Below are 21,204 nucleotides of genomic sequence, written 5' to 3' on the forward strand. Positions count from 1 at the left end.
TATTTGTAGGTACACTTAATCTACGGTAGAGTGGGTTCAACTAACCACTAGTTAGCCATCCTATGAAAAGTAGAGGTTTATGCAACCCTACCAGAGAATGGCGTCTAGAGGACATAGATGCTTAGCCTGACCCCAGTAGTGGGGTTACTTACTGAGTATTTTATACTCTTTCTTTCTCATGTTTATTTTTTAGGTAAGGGTAAGAATATGTCGGTGAATGACAAGCGGAATCCGTAATCGAGCCATTGGGACCAGTCATATGCTTCCACTCATGTTTTCGGGATTTTATGTTTTAAAATTTATAATCTTGATGTTTGAACTTGAAATTTTGGTATTTGTGCTTTTGAACTTTTTTTATGAGAATTTTCTAGCTTTACTTTATGGTTTAAGGATACCCTATTAAATGAATTTCAGTATTTACCCTGTTAAATGAATTTTAGTATTTACTTTTAATAAAGTTAACTATTTTATGATATTTATACGATTTTATGAAGTCATGAAAAGATGTCATTTTGAACAGTATGTATGCATGTCTATAGTAGTGGCCTAGTTGGAGTCCTAGGGAGTTGAGTCATTACACAACACTTCCCATCTATTCTCTGGCAAGAACCTGGTTTGTGAGAGCCTTCTTTTGAAAGAGTTAAAATAATTTTTGGTAGTGAGTTTTTGTGTAAAGAAGCACCTCTTTGTAATTGAGATTATGAGAGAACTTGAGAGAGATGGGGAGATTTTTCATATAAAAACCACCATCCTCCTAAATGCAGAATTCTGCATTTAGAACACAAAGAGGGGAGTTGTAACTCCCCACTCTCCTGGCTCTCCCCTTTCCCCCTCCATCTACTTCTCCTATAATGCAGGGGAGTTAATTCTTTATTTAATTTAAATTTAATTAAATAATAATTAATTAATTGATTAATTTTATTAAATATTTCATATTTTATTAAATGAATATTTGAATCATATTTAAAATATATTTCTCTCTTATAGCCTATAGTTTTAATAAGAATCTCATTCACATTAATATATAACCTATAGTTTTTATATAAATCCCATTTATATTAATTCAATGTTTGAATCAAATTCAAATATATTAATTCTCTCAAATAGTTTTAATTATAAATAATATTTATAATTAATTATATTATAATATATCATTATACATTATACTTTATATTAATTATATAATATACAATTAATATATTTATATCCCTCTACTAATTTGAACAATTCAAATTAATTCATACTATGGTTCTTGTTAATCCGTAGGGAGCTAGCATGGACCTTATGGACCTATAGATTATAGCTCCAATTGTACGAGATTAATTGATTAAACTCTTTAATTAAATTAATCAACATTCATTATCTATGGGCCACTCCGCTAAGGACCCATAGTTGCACTCTTATGCACTATAGAACATGTTGTGTCCACGAATATAACTATTACATGTAAGTTGATCCTTCACGAGTTGTTCATAATTACAATTGCGTCACATTACCGTTTTATCCTTTGTAATTACCTCTTTGTCCTTAAGTACCATTAATTCTCTATTGAACAATTTCCTTATGGTTCAGCTATAAACTAAATCCCTTTCAAGGGAGTGAGGGGATGGGGCCCCATAATTCAAGTCCTAGAGTCAGCACTTAAGGGAATTATTCATTTACTTACCTAACCGGGAAGGAGTGAATTCCATCATGTGATGTTATGTTTCCAACTCCGTATTTAGTCAAATCTCTAAGATGATAGGCTTATTGAGTCAGCTGCTCAAGTCACTCTCACTCGTACAAATCAAAGGACGAACCCTTACAGGAAAGAGTTCATGACTCACTCAAGATTAAGATCTTGTTACATATGGTCATCTTGTGAAATATTAATCTTTTCAGTCGATGATGTTACAAAGAAAGATTAATGATTTCTCAGTCCTATCTAATACAAACTCATTATATAGGGTATCCACATTTACATATTTCCACATGAATGATTTGGATTATATCGTTTATAATTTTTACAAAGTGGGTTGTATAATTCCCAAAAGGTCACCCAAAGGATTGTTCCCAGCTAAGCACACTAAACTTTAGAGTACTTCTAATTGAGCTACCGAAAAGGAAGGTGCACCTTCTTGGTATAGGTAGTAACCTTCTATTCTTTTAACCTTTATTAACTGTACATTCATGTTCTCAGGATCCCTCTCATTCGGATGTGTGCTCAGTTCATTCATGTTCCTCTCTTAAACTTTGGGCATTACATGCTTATCAGCATCCACTTGACTCGTCCTCAAACCACATATTATTGGAAAGGTTCCGCTATGATACCATTTGTAATGCCCTAGGCCCAAGATTCTAAATTCTGGTTTGAATTATAAACCTGGGGGCTGGGGCATGACAGGATACATTTATCAATCAACGTTTCACGTGTATTTGATTATGTGTTGATCATGTTGCTATTTGCATTTTATAGCCCTTGTAGCTGAACTTACTATGGTTACACCTTTTCGATTAATGGTTGATTGGCAAAAAGTTACCAAGGCTTTCTATCAACCAAATAATATTTATAATCTCTGATCAAGAACTGCAACTAACAAGTTAGTAGCAAGAACGGGGTTGAACCATAGGAAACGTTAGATAAAATCTCCTTAAGCTAAATTAGTCCTTGGAAATCAGTAAAAACAGAGAAGGCTTGGAGTTTGGATTGACAGGAAAGCTAAATGCAATAATTTAAATTGCGAAAAATAAAATAGATTAAGAGAGAGAAAATGATACACGAATTTACTTTCATCGATTAAGAGACTGTCAGGCCATCTATGAATTAATTCATTGATTAATCGTGAAAATATCATAGGTTATCTACTTATCAAGCCTAGTTGAATGTTTGAAAATCCAGACAAACTCCCTAAGGAAAACCAACGTGGTTGTCGATTCCTATGTTAACTAAGTACTGTCACGCAAGCCTATTTACTTCGTTAACCACATTAAACTCTTGGATTGATTATAACATTGAGTTAATTTAGCCAAATCTAACCTAAAGTATTTCCATTCCTTAGGTTTCGTTATCTTTTACTACTGATAACCCTTGAATTTTAGCAATCGAACCATAACTATAACTGAAACTTATTACTACTCAAATTAAGCATGCTATAGATACAATTACGGATAACTACAACTTGCATAGCGTGGGAGAATGAACATACGAGTATTTATGATTAAGTTGTCAATTTAATCTACTAATATGTTCATCTTAAATATACAAACAAGGAAAGTGAATCAAGAACAAGTAGCAAATCCTAAAAACACACATCATAATATCATAAAATCTATAGAAAATATCCAATAAACCTCAAAATTGACGTTTAGGCCTTCAATCGATCATTAAAACTCAAATAACAATGCCAAAATATTCATTACAAAGCGGAAAGAAACCTCATGGGTTTTGGCCATTAGCCCAAACTCTGAAAAACGCTCCCTAAGTTGCCTCATGTTTAACATAGAAGAAAGAGAATATTTATAATAATCACGATGGCACCGCAGTGCTGAGAGACGAGGCTAGGCCTTGAAAAGCCCTCTACCTACAATGTCGTGTTGCAGCAGCACTGCAATGCACACATGTCCTCCATCAGAATTTGGAGTGTTGTGGAACCACAAGGTAGCACCGCGACGCTCTTGCCTTGTGTAGTTACTATGGCCTTACAACATCGATGCGTTAGATCTCTAGGGTCATTTTCATCATTTTTGCCCTTGAAACTTGGTTGCTCCAATTAGCTCTTAATTGCTCCAAATTAACCTTGAACGGTTCGTAACGCTCTAGAATGCATTGTTTGCTTGAATCCCTATAAACATAGATATTAAAACACATTAAAGATCATCAACGAGCTAGATTAGAGGCACTAAGATAGCACATTTTGGGTACTATCAATGGCTATAATTGGGCAGTCTAAAAAAGGGCAACACAACATAAGCTATGTAATTTGAAGTTATGTTACACTTTATTCATTAATTATCCTTTGGCTAGATTCTATAAAAGCTCAGTTTTCATTCATAAAAAGGTCCATGAAAAGATGGATAATTGATGCCTCCAAATTTACCAGAAGAAGAAGATAAGAGAAAGGTATATTCTTGTTTCTTGGTGTTTGGATGGATATATTTGCATACTTATCAGTTCGTTCATTAAAGACAAGGAAAGATAACGTAGGTAGGACACAGGGAATTTAGAGCCATCAAGTGTTGAATCTGAATTCTAAATCCTTGACCTCGATCATTACAGTAACTTAAGAGAGTTATAGAGAAAGGATAGAAGTGTAATGATAAAGTAAACTATGTTAATGATGTTTGAGAACTTCCCTTATTTTAAATGAACCACCACAACAATAATGAGAATAACACAATAACTAATTAAGACACAACCCCAAGAAAATTAAATAGACCTAACTTGGAAAAATGGTCAAAAATCAAGAAGAAATGAAAATTCGTTTATATCTTCAGGATTTCAAACTCACCACAATCTAATTAATCAAACTACATTTAAAGTTTTAAATCATGCATTCAAAATATAAGAATACAAAAAAAGCATAAAACTTAAGATAGATTAAAACTCTATGAGAAATTTACTCAAATTCTACTTCTCGTCAAATGTGAAAAATACAACATTATGCTAAATGAAATGTCATTATGAAAGGACATAACCTTTAATCTACATAGTCTAGATTCAATCCCAACCTTTCAATTTCATACATGAATTTTTAATAGGTATAATTACAAAAAATCAATAGGTATATAACGTTTTGATGATGAGGATGTATTTGAATTTTCATATTCATTATGTCTTTTAGTTGAAAAGGTATCTTTTGTAGCTTGATATCATGCAACTCTTCACCATTTGTAGGAATTTTTAGTTATATCTCTAGTTGTTGCCACTTATTTCCTTATCATGAAATCTACCATTTTTTTTAAAGAATAGAAATACCAGATCTCTTAAAAAAGCATAAATTAAGGTTTAAAGATTGAAAATATTAAAACAAAGAATTTCAAATTAAAAATTGAGTTTCGATTTAAAATTTGAGGATATAAACATGATTAAAAAAAAGAAAAAAAAATCAATTTTAAAATATAAGATATAATCAGATATTAAGGGGTCGTTTGTTTTGTGGTTGTTATCTAAGATTCTCCTGGATTACTGTGCATTTGTGTGACGATGTAAAATGTCCGAGCATTCTATGATGTCCTTATAGATGGTTGATAATTTTTTATGTCGTCTAAAACATGAATTTTCTAGATTTCTGTGCTGAAGACATCCTCTTTTTACCTTTTTTTTTTAACCCTTCTTTTTTGTCACGTATATATAAATATCAGCCTTCTATATTTTTTATAATTAAAATAAATATGATCAACTACATATTTCACTTTTTTTTTAGTTATATTGTAGTTATTTTTATTTAAACTACATGTGAATAGTACACATAATCGTAATGTTGAGGCCCAGCCCAGTAGCCGCGCCGATGAAATCTACAAAAACAAAAAAACCCCTAAACCAATCTAGAGCGAGAAACCCTAATTTTTCAGTCAATGGCCTATAAATTCACCGTTCGACCATATTTTCCATACCGTCGTCTCCTCAATGTTTTTGCTTTTCCTCTCTACAGTCGATGCTCTCATTCGAATTTGCCCCATTTCGGCACATCCGTATTGGTTTACTCCCGGCGATGTTGCAGAGTTTTTATTTTCCTTGCTTATTCCCCTTTCAATTTCAATTCTCATCTTCTTTTTCATCTTGTTGGTTTGTGCTGTGACGAGGCTATTTTTGTGGACTAGAGTTTCTGATCTGGGTACAACTCCCGGGATCTGATTATATACCCTTGGCTGTCTGAGCACTTTGTACAAATTTGTTTGGTTTTGTGTTAATTTGACTTTTTTTTTTTTTTTTTTTTTTTTTTTTTTTTTGGATTGGGTATTCGATTCTATGGGCTTATGATGATATTTCAAATAATCTTAGCGGATTTCAGTGAGATTTTTCTATCAATGATCTGATTGTTACACACACTGAAGCCTATTTTAATTTAGGGTTAAGTTGTTGAAATGTGTAGCTTATGTCAATAATATGCGCTTCATTCTTGTATTCTCATGGATTTATGTTGTTATTTAGCTGGATATGGAAGCTATGATGAGATTAAACACTTTGATGTGTTATGGGCAGTGGCCGTAACTTTTAATTAAGTTATGCCGTGAGCCTATATATTAAACGACTTCTCCTTCCACTGAGCTTCATTTCTTTTTGTTTTCATATTGGTCTTTTTGAGTACTTTAGTTAGAAAATTGTAATGAATTGCGTCCATTACCAATTCTGGGGGATTAACAGTTCCTCTTGGCATAATGGCTCGGACGCAATATCAGTAATGTGGTCATCCTGATTGATGGTTTGTCCCAATTCCATTTAATCCTGGAAACACCACAAACATATTCAGCCTAGAACTACCTTCATTTTGCATTGTTCTTATTTGGGTAATATTTTTTTATTGCAGTTAGAAATTTATCTTGGGGGTTACACTGGTTTCTATTAATGGGCCTTTAGTATTTGAAAATGGTTGAAGGTTATGACATAACTCTGAGCAAATGATGATTTATATTCATTAGAGCTGATTATTCCGTGAAGTTTACTAATTCGAGCTTTTTAAAACTGATGCTCAGAAAATTTGTTTATTTTTTCCATGTAGTAGTATTAACTAGGGAAACATTTCAACTTCTTGGTTGACCTTCGAATTTGCGAGTTCATCCGGAGCAGGTGACCTTGTTGGTGCAGGAAATTAGACACTTCGGTTATTTGGCAAGGCTCAAAGTGACGACAGGATCTTGGTGAGCCAGAATTGCAAATGAAAATTTATCTATACCCACGTTGGGAGAGCGGGGATGGGTTGGCATCTCGTATTTATATTGTTTTGGGAAATAGTAATTGTATATTTTAAGAATAATCAATCAATACAAAACTCCAGATCACGATACTGTTTCTGTATAATGAAAGAACATTAGTTATCTTTGTGGTGAGGTGCAGTGGAAGCCTTGGCAAAAATGGTCATGGTTGGTGGGCAGCTATGGATAAAAATGGTCGAGGATCACAGTTGAAGTCTCATGTGGAAATGGTCTGATGGTCAAGGCTACAACATTGGAATGGGTTGGCATTAAACTCATCTTGAATTTGAATGGTCAACAATGTTTTTTCCGTTCTCAGACTCAATCGAATTTATTGTCAAAAGAAAGTCTACAATCAATCCCATCATTATGAGAATATATTTTGTTTGGCAACAAAAGTAGTTGATAATTTAAAAATAAACTATTGATTTAATTTTTTTCCCAAAGGTAAATAAAATGTTTATTTATTACCCTACCAGTCTTCCAAAAGGTGTATAAGTAATATGAGGAAATGAGATCAGTCAAAGAAAACTAGCTTATGTACTTGGTCAAAATTACACCAACTTCTAAGCTAATTAAAAGATAAACTACATCAAATACATTTGATCTTTAGGGAGTAACATTTTATTGCCTTTCCTATAACATCTCTTCCTACTGAACTTGGTACATCCACCTCCAAACGTTGTTAAATACCTGAACAAGAGTTAAAATTGGCACATCCACCTCAAATGTTGAGGAAATCTCATTCATTATATAAGTTTAGGCTCGTTAATAGATTTTGCATGTTAATTATGCTATTTTATAGGTATTAAGCACCGAAGAGGTAGAATTGAAGATGGAATTTGGAGGTAATTTGAGCATCCAGGCTTAAAAGTTGCAACTCTACCTTAACGCTTGAGGGTTGGATTGTGACTATTATATAAATATGTTCTTTCTAGATTAGGTAAGGAGAGAAGAGAGTTAGGCCGTTTTAGAGAGCATGTTGCTTGATTTTAGCCATCCAAGCCAAAACTCATGAGATTTCCTTTAATTTTGAGTTGCAATTGTATATCTTGGGATTGAAAGTCACGATGTTGATTTTTGAGGTTTGTAGGGATTTCTTGAATTCTTCGAGGTTTGTTGTGAATTTTTGATTGAATCTTTTTGTTTTTTGTGATTTCCATTCTTTGATTGGATTTCTAGCACAAGCATATAGAATTGATGAATTGATGACTTAAATATTGTGTATGTTTGTTTTTGCTATTTGTGTTTTTGATGTCTGTCATTGCATCGAAGGCATGCTCAATTCAATGGCAATAAGTTTTAGTTCAAATTATTGCATGATTTTTCGGCTATCTAGGATCACCTAATTGATAACAAAACTTAAAAATTGGTGCATTAGGACAAAATTGGTCATTCTTACTTAATGTTTTAATCAATCCAAGAACGTAATGCAATTAACTAAGTAAATTGTCTTTATAACGAGCTTAGTTAATTTAGGGATTAATTACATGTCATTAGGGAGTTTGTATGGGGTGTCCCTACATTCGATTAGGCTTGAGAAATAGTTAAATCAAGCATGTTTTCATAATTAATAGATTAGATTCTTAGACCCTACAATTTTTAAACCAGTGAAGGTAATCTTGTGTTCAATCTCTCTTTTCTCAACCTATCTTTCTCTTCCGCATTTTATTTTTTGTGAACCAAACAATCAAAATTCTCATTTTTACTGCTTTCCACAGTTAAATTTAACTTAGGAGAGATTCAATTCTCGGTTGCAACAGTTACACCTAAGCATTTAATTAAAATGTTGAATAGAATGTTTAAAATGGAAATATTAGAGAAAAGATTATGAAAAACATGTAATCTAATGTAAGTTGTTTGAATTAATAAATAAGACTTATAATTGTTTAAGAAAAAGACTCGAGTAAATAAGACTTATATATATATATATCGCTCTGAAAGTCTTATTTACTTGAGTAAATAAGATATAATAAATAAGTCTTATAAAGCATGCAGTTCAAAATATTGAAGATATTTAAAATTCTTTAAAATTTAGCCGATAATTGAAAAAGATATATTTTATCTTTCTATAGAGTACATATATCGAGGGGTTCGATAATTCCAAATTTCGAACGAAACATCGATATTTCAATTGGAAGCAAATTAGTAAACTTATTACATTTCTTTTATTATTGAATCAAATTAAGGTTGTTTCTAAATATAAGAAAATAAATCAAAATAATAAATATAACAAAATTTCATTATCTATCTGTAATAGACTAATATTTTACTATTATTTGTAAGTATTTTCAACAATTTTATCATTTAAAATAATTTTTCTCATACTAATTTGAATTTGTTTTCACATGAATAATAGATTTTTTTTTTTTTTTATTATTATTAGAAAATTATGATGTAGTTATGCCGTATTTATTTTGATCATCTTTGTCGTAGGTAAAATATTATCACGAGTCATGAATAGGATTATATCATATTATATGGTGAACATGATCTTTTTACAATCTAGACAATGTTGTGAAATTGAGGAGTACAACGGGAATACAAATATAGAGAAAATATAATATAATAATATATTTATATAATAATATTAAATATATAAAATATAAGGGAAAATTAAAAGGATATTGTATTTTTAGAAACTATTTAGAAAAATATTGTTGTTTTCAAACTATTTGTAAAAATATTGTTGTTTTAAATAAGTCGAGGGTTGAAAATTCGACCTAGATAGGTCGAATTTTGAACCTTCGACCTTTCTTTTTTGATAGAGAGCAAGATTACGAGAGACAACGAGATTTTGAGAGAGATTTTGATAGAGAGCGAGAATACCGTACAAATTTCCTTTTTTTTTTTTTTTTTTTTTTTTTTTTAATTTTCCATTTTATAAAAAAAAATTCTAAAAAAAATTTATTATTTTATTTAAACTCTAAAATAATAAATTAAAAAAAATAATAACTCATAAAAATAAAAAAATATAAATTAAATATCTCTTTTATATAAAAATAATTACAAAAATCAATATGTCTCATAAGGCGGACGTGGTCGATTTCGAGCTGGTTGTCGTTGTCGACTTCGAACTTGAGGTTTCTCGGGTTCTTCTTGATATTGCTCTGGTGCCTCTGCAGGCGTTTCATAATATAAATATTCATTATGCTCTTCACGACCTCGACCATGTCCATGCACGTATGAAGACGAAGGACCAGCCTCTGAGTCATAATGTCCTGAACCAAATGCTGGCATCATCATCATTGGACTAACATAATCAGTTTGACCCTGCGTCTGCGTCATAGGGGGCAACGCTTCCACATTATGTGCAACCTCATCAAACTCATCCTCTTCCCGAACAGGTCCTCTACGTCTAGGAGCTGGTGGAGGAACAATAGGTATATCGTACATATAATGAATTTCCTCCATATAGCTTTGGTTGTCACTACTCATTGTCCGGCATATGTTTTGACCATTCGTACAAAAATTAGGCAAAGTATGCACAATAATTTTGTACAGCTCCCAAATAACCTGAAACACAAAATATTATATTAGAGAATATTAAAGACAAATACAATAAAAATGTGAATAAAATAATCAATTAGGTTTAGTGTAATGTACCTGTTCAGGTTGAAGCAGATCAAACATGTATCTATACTGGTTGACTACATGTGTGGCTGTCCTAGTCACATAAATTTTGTCTCTCCACCTAAATTTTTAAATTGATAATTTAGAATTTAAATTAACTAGATCAGTGATATAAAAATTAAATTGAATTAAAACAACATACCGAGAACCGTAGGCTCGTCCAACTAACTGAGCGTCATTAACATGATGTAGCTGTGGAGCCATTGTTGGAAATCGCTCCCAAGCCCATAGTTGCAAAAGTATGAGAGGCCCAGCTATCTCTCGAACCTCAGGTCTTGTTGCTTTGCATAGTTGTCTATACAACCATGCCAAGCATGCTCCACCCCACGAATACCGCCCCGCATCATGGAGGTTAGCTAACAGTGGCAGGAACATCAAGTGAACAAAATGACTTGATTTATCTGAAAACAGACTTCCACCCATCATTTGTAGTATATATGCTCGCGCATATCTTATGACGGTTTCCTCGTCTGCATCATCTGTGAGCTCACGAAATTGTGTTCCTAACCATATTAAACTTAACCTCGATCCTTTAATCTTGTCGGCAGGTGGGGTCGCACCGAGGTACAGTTGACAAACTTCTAACTAGTCATCGTACATCACTCCGGTGACCGGCTCACCGTCAACAGGTAACCCCAACAACACTTCTATGTCTTGTAGAGTGATAGTGCACTCTCCAACAGACATATGGAATGTATGCGTCTCGGGCCTCCATCTCTCGACCAAGGCTGTGATCAGATGCCAGTCCAACTGAATAAATCCTGCCTCTCGACGTCTGCAAGATATTTCTCCAGTAGTACGATCTCGCCATACAACATATGATCGATGAATGGACTGGTCGTACAAAACATCGGGATCAACAGGTCCTGGGTTTATCTTGACGCTCCAATGCATCCCTTATTTCTGCTCTTCTTTTCTCGAAATAGTTCACGCATTTGAAGAATGTTATCTGAGCAAGAGCATTTATAGGCAACATTCGAGCTCCTTTGAGGACTCCATTTATGCACTCTGATAGATTTGTCGTCATCCACCCATATCTGAATCCTCCATCATGTGCAAGTCCATTGCTCTAAACTAATGTTGTCAAAAAAACTTAGACAGCTCCGATTTATTCCTTTGATATCTTCAATTGCTTTGTTGAACTTTTGAATTTGAAACTGACACCCGACACGATAAACATAAACTGACACCCGAAAAGTTCACGTTATCACAACGAGATGGATTGGACAGAACCAGCTACTCGACAACGATGTGGATTTTGTAACCAGTTAGGACATAATCGAAGGAAGTGTCCTTCGTTACTAAGACGGGCTCCAGATAGTTAGGGATTGAATAATAAATAATTTTTTTTATTATATATTCATTTTATTGTATATTCAATTTTTTTATTATAATTTATTGTATATTTTTTTTATAATAATCTACTGTATATTTTTTTTTTTGTAATCAATAAAGTTTTACATTATAATAATCTAATATATTCAATTTATAGTATCTAATATATTCTATTATATTCAATTTATTGTCTAATGATTATTCAATTATAGTATAATAATCTAATATATTCAATTTGTTGTCTAATGATTATTCAATTATAGTATAATAATCTAATATATTCAATTATAGTCTAATGATTATTCAATTATAGTATGATTATTAGCTATTTTTTTTCTCTTTTTTCATATATATTTCTATGGAAAGTTCAAATAAAGTGAAGACTCTCGCTCTCTCCTAAGATCTCGCTCTCTCACTCTCGCTCTCTCCTAATATCTCGCTCTCTCAGTATCACTCTCTCCTAAGATCTCGCTCTCTCGCTCTCGCTCTCGCTCTCTCCTAAGATCTCGCTCTCTCTCAATATCTCGCTCTCTCTGTTATTGTTGTTTTTCCATTAATGATTACTAGCTTTCATTTCTTTTGGAACAATCAAAAACACTTTTTTGATTATGGATCTACTATTTTGTTGGTAGACAAAGCTAATTCGGAATTGTCTTTCATTCCAAGGCATAACTTGTATCCATGCACTTCATATTCGCCTAGAGTTCGCTCCCAGAAATATAGCCATCCCCACCCCCTCACGTTAATCCCACAAGCCTCCGTCTAATTCGAAATGATAACAAAATGCATAGGTTGTTAGAAGCAGCTTGAGTACATAGATACATATAGTATACCATCTCATTACTCTATTTCCTCTATGAGGGAAAAAGAAAAGTAATAAACCTGTAATCTCGAGGGTGGATGTGTGTCAAAACTTCAACCTTCGACAACCTAAGCGAGATTCGCGAGATTTCCCTTGTCGAGGGTTGAAGTTTCGGCAGTTTTTCTTTATTCGTTGAGTTCTCAACGTTCAACCTCCACATTAGTCGATTTCTCAACGTTCGACCTCTAGCCTCGAATTCCCAATACAACAATATTTCTCTAATAAATTTCAAAACAACAATATTTCTCTAATAAGTTTTGAAAACAACAATATTAAATTAAAGGTCCTAAAATATAATATAATATAAAATAACTAAATATATAAAATAACTAAAATATAAAATTGGATAATATGTAAATTAGTGGAATTTTGAAGTAGAATTCTCACCAATGTATATGTAATTTTAAGATCCACCAACTGCCACTATATTTATAGACAAAGTGGCAAGTAGTATGTGGACTTATATGGACACCAAGCATGTATAATTACAAGGTACATAGACAACATGAAGGGTGACACATAACTTTGAGACACTAAGAATGGACATCTATTTATTATTATAATATTCATAATACTCCCCTTTAAATACCTATATATATATATATATGAAATATGTCTCGTTAAAACCTTGCTAGGAAAAACCCAATGGAAAAAACCCTAGCAAAGGGAAAAAAAAGTACATATTTCAGATAATATATACTCCTAAAAGAATACAATATATTTACTCCCCCTCACGAAAGCATCATTTAAGATCGCTGAGTCGCTGCATTTCAATGTTGTGCACCATTTTTTCAAAAGATGCGGTTAGTAATGGCTTTGTAAATAAGTCTGCTAGGTTATCATTTGAACAAATTTGTTGTACAGTGATGTCGCCATTTTCTTCAAGATCATGAGTGTAGAAAGGCTTCGGTGAAATATGCTTTGTTCTATCTCCTTTAATATATCCTCCTTTGATTTAGTCTTTGCAAGCTGTGTTGTCTTCGTAGAATATTGTTGAAAGATTTTTATTAGAAGACAAGCTTCACGAATATGCTGAGTCATTGACCTTAGTCATACACATTCTCGACTAGCCTCATGAATTGCAAGAATTTCAGCATGATTTGAGAAATTGGCTGTCATAGTCTGTTTCACCGATCACCATGATATAACAGTTCCTTCACATGTGAACAAATAATCTGTTTGAGATCTAGCTTTGTGTGGTTCAGATAAATATCCAGAATCTGCATAATCAACTAGATCAAAATTTGATTTATTTGAATAAAACAAACCTATATCGATTGTTTCTCGGAGATAGCGGAGTATACACTCAATTCCTTTCCAATGTCTTTTTGTAGGAGAAGAACTATATCTAGTTAATAAATTTACTGAAAATGCAATATATGGTCTTGTATTATTAGCAAGATACATAAGTGCAAAAATTGCACTAAGATATGGTACTTTAGGACTAAGAAGTTCTTCATATCTTTCTTTATATCCAATGAACGGATTTCCATTAGAATATTTAATGGATATGCTTTGTCCATACAAAATCTTTTCAAAATTTTTCCTATATAAGTTGACTGATGAATAAATATTCCACCTGCTAAATGCTCAATTTGCAAACTAAGTCAAAATTTTGTTTTTCCGAGATCCTTCATCTCAAATTCTTTCTTAAGATATTCTATTGCCTTTGAAAGCTCTTAGTGGGTTCTAATTATATTCAAGTCATCAACATATACAGTTATAATAGCAAATTCTGATTGTGATTTCTTTATAAAAACACATGGACATATTGGATTATTTTGATATCCTTCAATAAATATCCACTTAAGCAATTGTACCACATCCGTTCTGATTATTTCGATCCATATAATGATCTCTGTAATTTTATTGAATACCATTCTTGGAAATTTGATGTATATGTTTTAGGTACATTAAATCCTTATGGGATTCTCATATAAATATCATTATCAAGAGATCCATATAACTATGTTGTGACTACATCCATAAGATGCATATCAAGACTTTTATACACAGTCAAGCCAATTAAATATCTTAGTGTAATTGCATCCACCACTGGAGAATATATCTCCTCATAATCAATACCAAGTCTTTGTGAAAAACTTTGTGCAACTAGGCTTACTTTATAGAGTTTAGGGTTTAAAAGTAAAAGGAGTAGGAGTAGTTCAGTGTATACAAATTTTCTTTTATTTCCATTTAGAGTCAAATTAACGACATCGATTCTCGAGCTTGAACACCGAATTTATGCTATGACTCGACATGAGGCAGATAAGTCAGACTCAGTAGTGACAGGTACATTTCCCATTTTGGGACATTATGCTTATGTATTGTTTGACTCTGGTTCGATGCATTCATTCATATCGGTTGTGTTTGTGAAGCATGCTAGTATAGAATTAGACCCGATGCATTATGTATTATCAGTTTCCACTCTATTTGGAGATGTTATTTATGTGGCACAGAGAGTAAAAGCATGTCAGCTTGTCATAGTAGAATGTATGTTAGACGTAACTTTGTTAGTCCTTGATATGACAGATTTCGATATTATTCTAGGCATGGATTGGCTGGTTGCCAACCACGTGATCATAGATTGTTTTCATAAGGAAGTTGCGTTTAGTCTGCCTGCAGAAGTTAGCTTTAAGTTCAGAGGAGCTAAGACTGAGATTTTGCCTAGGGTAGTCTCAGCTTCAAAGGCTAGAAAGCTGGTTAGTCATGGTGTTTGGGGCCTATTGGCTAGTGTGGTTGATGTTAGAGACCCCGAGGTCACCTTGTCATCTGAGCCAATTATGAGGGAGTATTCGGATGTTTCCTAGAGGATCTATCAGGGTTGTCACCGTATAAGGAGATAGATTTCATTATTGAGTTAGAACTATGCACAACCCCGATCTCTAAAGCTCCTTATAGAATGGCTCTGATAGAACTGAAAGAGCTTAAGGCCCAGTTGCAAGAGCTACTTGACAAGGGTTTCATACGCCCCAGCGTGACACCGTGGGGTGTGCCAGTGTTGTTCATGAAGAAAAAGGACGGTTAATTACGCCTATGCATAGACTATAGAGAGTTGAATAAGGTAAGCATTAAGAATAACTATCCACTCTCCAAAATTGATAATCTGTTTGATCAGTTACAAGAAGCTACTGTATTCTCCAAAATTGACCTCCAGTCAGGTTACCACTAGCTGAGGATAAAAGACAGTGATATCCCTAAGATTGCATTCCATTCTAATATGGACATTACAAGATCATTATAATGTCGTTTGGATTGACCAATGCTCCAACGATATTCATGGACTTGATGAACAGAGTGTTCAGAGATTTCCTTGACACATTTGTGATTGTTTTCATCGACGATATCTTTCTATTCTAAGACGGAGGTAGAGCATGAGGAGTAACTTCGAAAAGTCCTAGGAACTCTAAGGGAGAATAAGCTGTATGCTAAATTCTCAAAGTATGAATTCTAGCTGTATAAGGTGTCCTTTCTTGGGCACGTGGTGTCAAAGGATGGAGTTTTTGTGGACCCAACTAAAATTAAGGCAATTATGAGTTGGCACCACCCTACCACAATCGATGAGGTGCACAGTTTCTTGGGGTTTGCTGGTTATTATCGCCGATTTGTAGAGAATTTCTCTCACATAGCCACCCCATTGACCTAGTTGACCAAGAAGGGAGCTTCGTTTGTTTGGAGCAAAATTTGTGAGGATAGTTTCTAGAGTTTTAAGAAAAAGTTGGTTTATGCACTAGTTCTTACAGTATCAGATGGCTCCGAAAGTTAAGTGATTTATAGTGATGTTTCTAAGAAGGGGCTGGGTTGTATGCTTATGAAACACGACAAAGTGGTTGTCTATATCTCTCTCTAGTTGAAGAACTATGAGTGAAACTAGCCTACTCATGACTTAGAGCAGCAACAGTGGTCTTTGCGTAAAAAATATGGAGACACTATTTGGACGGGGAAAAGATACAGACCTTTGTTGATCATAAGAGTTTGAAATACTTCTTCACCCAAAAGGTGTTAAACAAGAGACAACGTAGGTGGCTTGAGTTAGTGAAGGATTATGATTGTGAGATTTTATACCACCGAAGTAAGGCGAATATGGTGGCTGATGCTTTAAATAGGAAGACAACCCATTTGGCTGCCTTGATCACTAAATAGCTGCAGCTATGTAATGAGTTAGAATGATAAAAAATTGCAGTAATAGTGGAGGAAGTCATCTCGCAGCTAGCACAGTTGACAATACAACCGACTTTGATGCAGAGAATCATTGATGCGCAACAAGGCAATTTGTACCTTGTTCAAAAAATTCGTCAAGTAGAGTTAGGTCGAGACAATGAATTTTTAGTGTCCTTGGATCATGGCCTTCTGTATCAGGGAACGAATATGTGTACCTGCATATAATGGTCTTAAAAGTAAGTTATTGGCAGAAGCTCATAGCTCTTCATTCTCGATAGATCCCGACAGTACCAAGATGTACTAAGATTTGAAGCAGTATTACTGGTGGTTCGATATGAAATGGGAGATAATTGATTATTTCAGCAAATATTTGGTCTATCAGTAGGTGAAGGCCTTAAGGCAAAAGCCAGGGGGTTTGTTACAGCCATTGAATATACTAAAATGGAAGTGGGAGAGTGTCTCAATGGATTTCATTATGGGTTTACTTAGGTCAGCGAAAGGATTTTCAGTGATATGGGTTGTAGTGGACATACTCACTAAGGTGGCATATTTCATTTCAAGGAAGCCTTCATATTCGGTGAATAAATGGGCTCAGTTGTACATGAAGGAGATAGTAAGATTGCATGGTATGCCAGTATCGATTATATCCAGTAGAGATCCTCGCTTTACCTCCAATTTTTGAAAGAGCCTCCAGGCAGCATTGGGGACTCAGTTGAACTTCAGTATAGCCTTCACCCTAGACAGATGGGCAAACAGAGCACTTGATCCAGACGTTGGAGAATATGTTGCGCACTTGTGCGTTGGAGTTTTCAGGGAGTTGGGACTCTCACTTGCAGTTGGTTGAGTTTGCATATAATAACAGTTATCAGACAATTATTTGCATGTTGGCATTTAAGGTCATGCACGATAAGAGTTGCAGGTCTCTTGTTTACTAGGGTGAGGTTGGAGAAAGAAAGTTGGTGGGAATTGAGCTAGTGAAGACGAAAAATGAAGCCATGAAGAAGATTAGAGCTCGAATGCTAATGATACAAAGTAGACAAAAAAACTACGTCGATGTTAGACGTAAAGATCTTGAGTTCGAGGCAGGAGATAAAGTTTTCCTGAAAGTAGCTCTAATGAAAGACGTTCTGAGGTTTGGAAGGAAGGGAAAGCTAAGTCGGTGTTTCGTTGGGCCATTCGAGGTCTTGAAGCAGATTGGCCCTGTGACCTATCAGTTGCCTTTGCCACTGTCACTCTTTGCGGTCCATAATGTTTTTCATGTCTTCATGTTGAGGAGGTATGTGACAGATCCGTCCCACGTGGTGAATTTGAGCCCTTGCGGTTGAACGAGGACTTAAGTTATGAAAAGAAGCTTATATATATGTGATAAGTTATCATATAGTAAATATTAAACTATATATTATATCAAATATAACACATAACCTATAGTTTTTATTTCTTTCAATAATGTATGGTATTTTATATAAATCACATTTTTATTAAATTTAATTATATGAGTCTCATCTATATAATTAATATTTGAATCATATTCAAATACTTAATTCCTCTCAAATAAACTTTATACTATAATGTTTCAAATACATCATGTTAATTATATCACATATAATTAATTTAAATTAATTATATCATAAAAAATTAATTCCATCCATAGTTTGAACAATTCAAATTAATTCAAAATTAATTCTCAATAATCCCCGTTGAGCTACAGAGGGGACCTTATGGACTTCTAGATTGAACTTCAGTGGTACTTGAATAATTAATTAAACTTCTTTAATTAAATTATTCCACATCCATTAACTGGTGATCACTCCATTAGAGACCACAATTGCACTCTTTGCACTACATATATATTTTTGTATCCATTGGATATAACTAGTCAACAGTATGATGACCATTCAGAAATTGCTCGTAAGTATAATTGAGCCAAAAATTACTGTTTTTCCCCTATAGTTACATCTAACTCTTTAAGTACCACTTATCCCTCTAATGAACAATAAGTCATAGTCTAACTATGACCAAACCCTTCTCGGACCAAGAGAGGGTGTGGTGCCACATTGTTCAAGCCCCAAAATCAACCCTTAGTGGAACAATTTATCTACCTACCCCGACATTAGTGAAGGAGTGAATTTCATCTTGTGTAGCTGTGTTCCCAACTACCTAATTAGACGGATCTCCAAAATGGTAGGCTTATTAAGTCGATAATCTGGCCACTCACACCCATACAAATCAAAGGACCGCTTCATAGGTAGGAGTTCACAACTTACTCAGGATTCAGGTCATGTCACCTATGGTCATCCTGGTGAAATATAAGTCTCTATTATTAACAATGTTATATAATGAGACTATTCATTTCGTGGTCCGGTCTTATACAAACTCTTTTATATAAAATATCTCCACTCACATGTATTTACATGAATGATCAGGATCAGATCATTTGTAGCACTTTACAATAATTGTAATATTTACAAAGTGGACCGTATTCGTAGTGTTACCAGGATAAGGTACCCAACCTTATCCATCTACTACATACCATTTAGGTTATCACTTCAATAGGATCCATCTGTATAGTTGTAGGTGTTACAATTGTTGTAAAGTGCTACAAATGATCTGATCCTGATAATTCATGTATAGACATGCGAGCAAGGATATTCTATACAAAGGAGTTTGAATAAGACTGGACCAGGAAATGTTTAGTCTCACTATATAATGGTGTTCATAATAGAGACTTACATTTCACCAGGATGACCATAGGTAACATGACCTGAATCCTGAGTGAGTTGTAAACTCCTGCCTTAGCCATCTACTGCATCATGCATAGGAAACTATTTCAAGGGAGCGAGTCTTAGCCATCTACTACATCATGCATCACATCCCCCTCGACATAGGCAAAATCATTGTGGAGCAAATCAAAGCAGTCAAAGGGAAGCCATGCGAGTAGCTTTGTTTTCCATGGCTAGTATGTGCATTATGTGAATGTGAGGGCATCCTTCTTGAGGATGACTCTGAAGAAGTTGAAGGTTTAATGGACATCAAGCTGATCAGGTGTCTGCTTTGAGGCTCGCTTAACCAACCAACCCTGCCTTCCCAACCCAAGGCATCAACACTTCAACCTTTAAAATGAACGGCAAAAAAAATACGTGTCAAGCCTTCCAAAAATGAACCAAGTCGATAAAGCTTCACAAGAGCAAGAGCCTGAAGCTGAATTGGCATTAGAGTACGAGGACACCACTATCGTGGACCTCAACTTATCTCTCTTTTCCTTAACTTTAACCCATGTTGATGGCTCAATTGATCCAACTGTTAGAGTTAAATAACATGCAGCGGAAGTATCAAGGATCCATAAGCATGCTAATTCACTAATTTTGGTAAAAACTAAAACATGTTGTTCATAAAAATAGGTTTTCAGAACATACCTTTGAAGTACTCTTTAAGAAAACAACTGTTCAGCTGCTATCTTCACTTAACAACGTGAACCACCTCAAAGCCTTCCCTACTATGCTCTTGGAGCTTTAGGCAGAGTTGTGGGACTCAAGAACAACTTGTAGATGTGGAGAAACAAGGGAAGCTCATAGCAACAAGTTAAAGAAGACAACTTCTTCTTCACCACGATTTTTCTCTCAAAATTCTGTATCCATCATCATTCTCCAACAACTGCAATCTTCTTTATATATCAAGATGAACATGCAAAGAGATGAAGTGCATGGCTTGCAGCTCATGCTTGGAGAATCAAGGTAGAGAAGATCATGGTTTGTGTGTGAGCATAAAGATGATGATAATGGAAAAAACTCCTTTTCCATTATGTGCAACCCATGCAAACGAATTTCCAATTCCTTTTTAAAACAAAAAATGACTTTTAAATAATTTTAATTTAAAAATGGATTTCTTAAATTAATTAAAGAAATCAATTAATTTAATATAAAATATTAAATTAATTTTTGCACGATTATCATCTTTATATATTTAAATTATATTTAAATATTTATTTTCTTGTTCCGTTTAATTTGAACGTTTCAAATTAATTTCTCAAGCTACCCTAAAGTGTACCCATTTACGAGCTAGTAGGGGGACCTCGCGGACCTACAGATCATGGGCTCCAACGATCCGAGATTAATCGGCTAAACTCATTAGACCGATCTAACCCCCATTCGTTAATTAATAAGTGATTCCACTAAAGCCCACAGCTGAACTTCCCTCACTGTAGATATATTATGTCCATTCGATATAACCATGATTAGTAAGTTAACCCTTCACAGGTTGTTCGTAATAACGGCTGGGTTGAATCTTTGTTTTACCCCCGAAATGACCTCTTGTTCCTTAAGTTC

The 21,204-nt window shown here is 34.1% G+C and overlaps 5 non-coding genes across 5 annotated transcripts; all 5 read left to right on the forward strand.

The window, feature by feature from the left end:
- The first annotated feature begins 5,764 nt into the window (after positions 1 to 5,764).
- Positions 5,765 to 5,863, forward strand: LOC120089572 (small nucleolar RNA Z157/R69/R10). Its single transcript, XR_005485247.1, has one exon. It is a non-coding gene; the product is annotated as a small nucleolar RNA Z157/R69/R10 (small nucleolar RNA).
- An 86-nt stretch (positions 5,864 to 5,949) lies between these two features.
- Positions 5,950 to 6,036, forward strand: LOC120089573 (small nucleolar RNA R11/Z151). The gene has a single exon (XR_005485248.1). It is a non-coding gene; the product is annotated as a small nucleolar RNA R11/Z151 (small nucleolar RNA).
- Positions 6,037 to 6,139: 103 nt separating this feature from the next.
- LOC120089574 (small nucleolar RNA Z152/R70/R12) lies at positions 6,140 to 6,251 on the forward strand. The gene has a single exon (XR_005485249.1). It is a non-coding gene; the product is annotated as a small nucleolar RNA Z152/R70/R12 (small nucleolar RNA).
- A 70-nt stretch (positions 6,252 to 6,321) lies between these two features.
- LOC120089577 (small nucleolar RNA snoR80) lies at positions 6,322 to 6,445 on the forward strand. The gene has a single exon (XR_005485252.1). It is a non-coding gene; the product is annotated as a small nucleolar RNA snoR80 (small nucleolar RNA).
- Positions 6,446 to 6,591: 146 nt separating this feature from the next.
- Positions 6,592 to 6,671, forward strand: LOC120089602 (small nucleolar RNA SNORD36). Its single transcript, XR_005485275.1, has one exon. It is a non-coding gene; the product is annotated as a small nucleolar RNA SNORD36 (small nucleolar RNA).
- Positions 6,672 to 21,204: the final 14,533 nt, after the last annotated feature.

This window comes from Benincasa hispida, chromosome 10, assembly GCF_027475165.1.
Source record: "Benincasa hispida cultivar pf3 chromosome 10, pf3_genome.v1.1, whole genome shotgun sequence".
Classification (NCBI taxonomy): domain Eukaryota; kingdom Viridiplantae; phylum Streptophyta; class Magnoliopsida; order Cucurbitales; family Cucurbitaceae; genus Benincasa; species Benincasa hispida.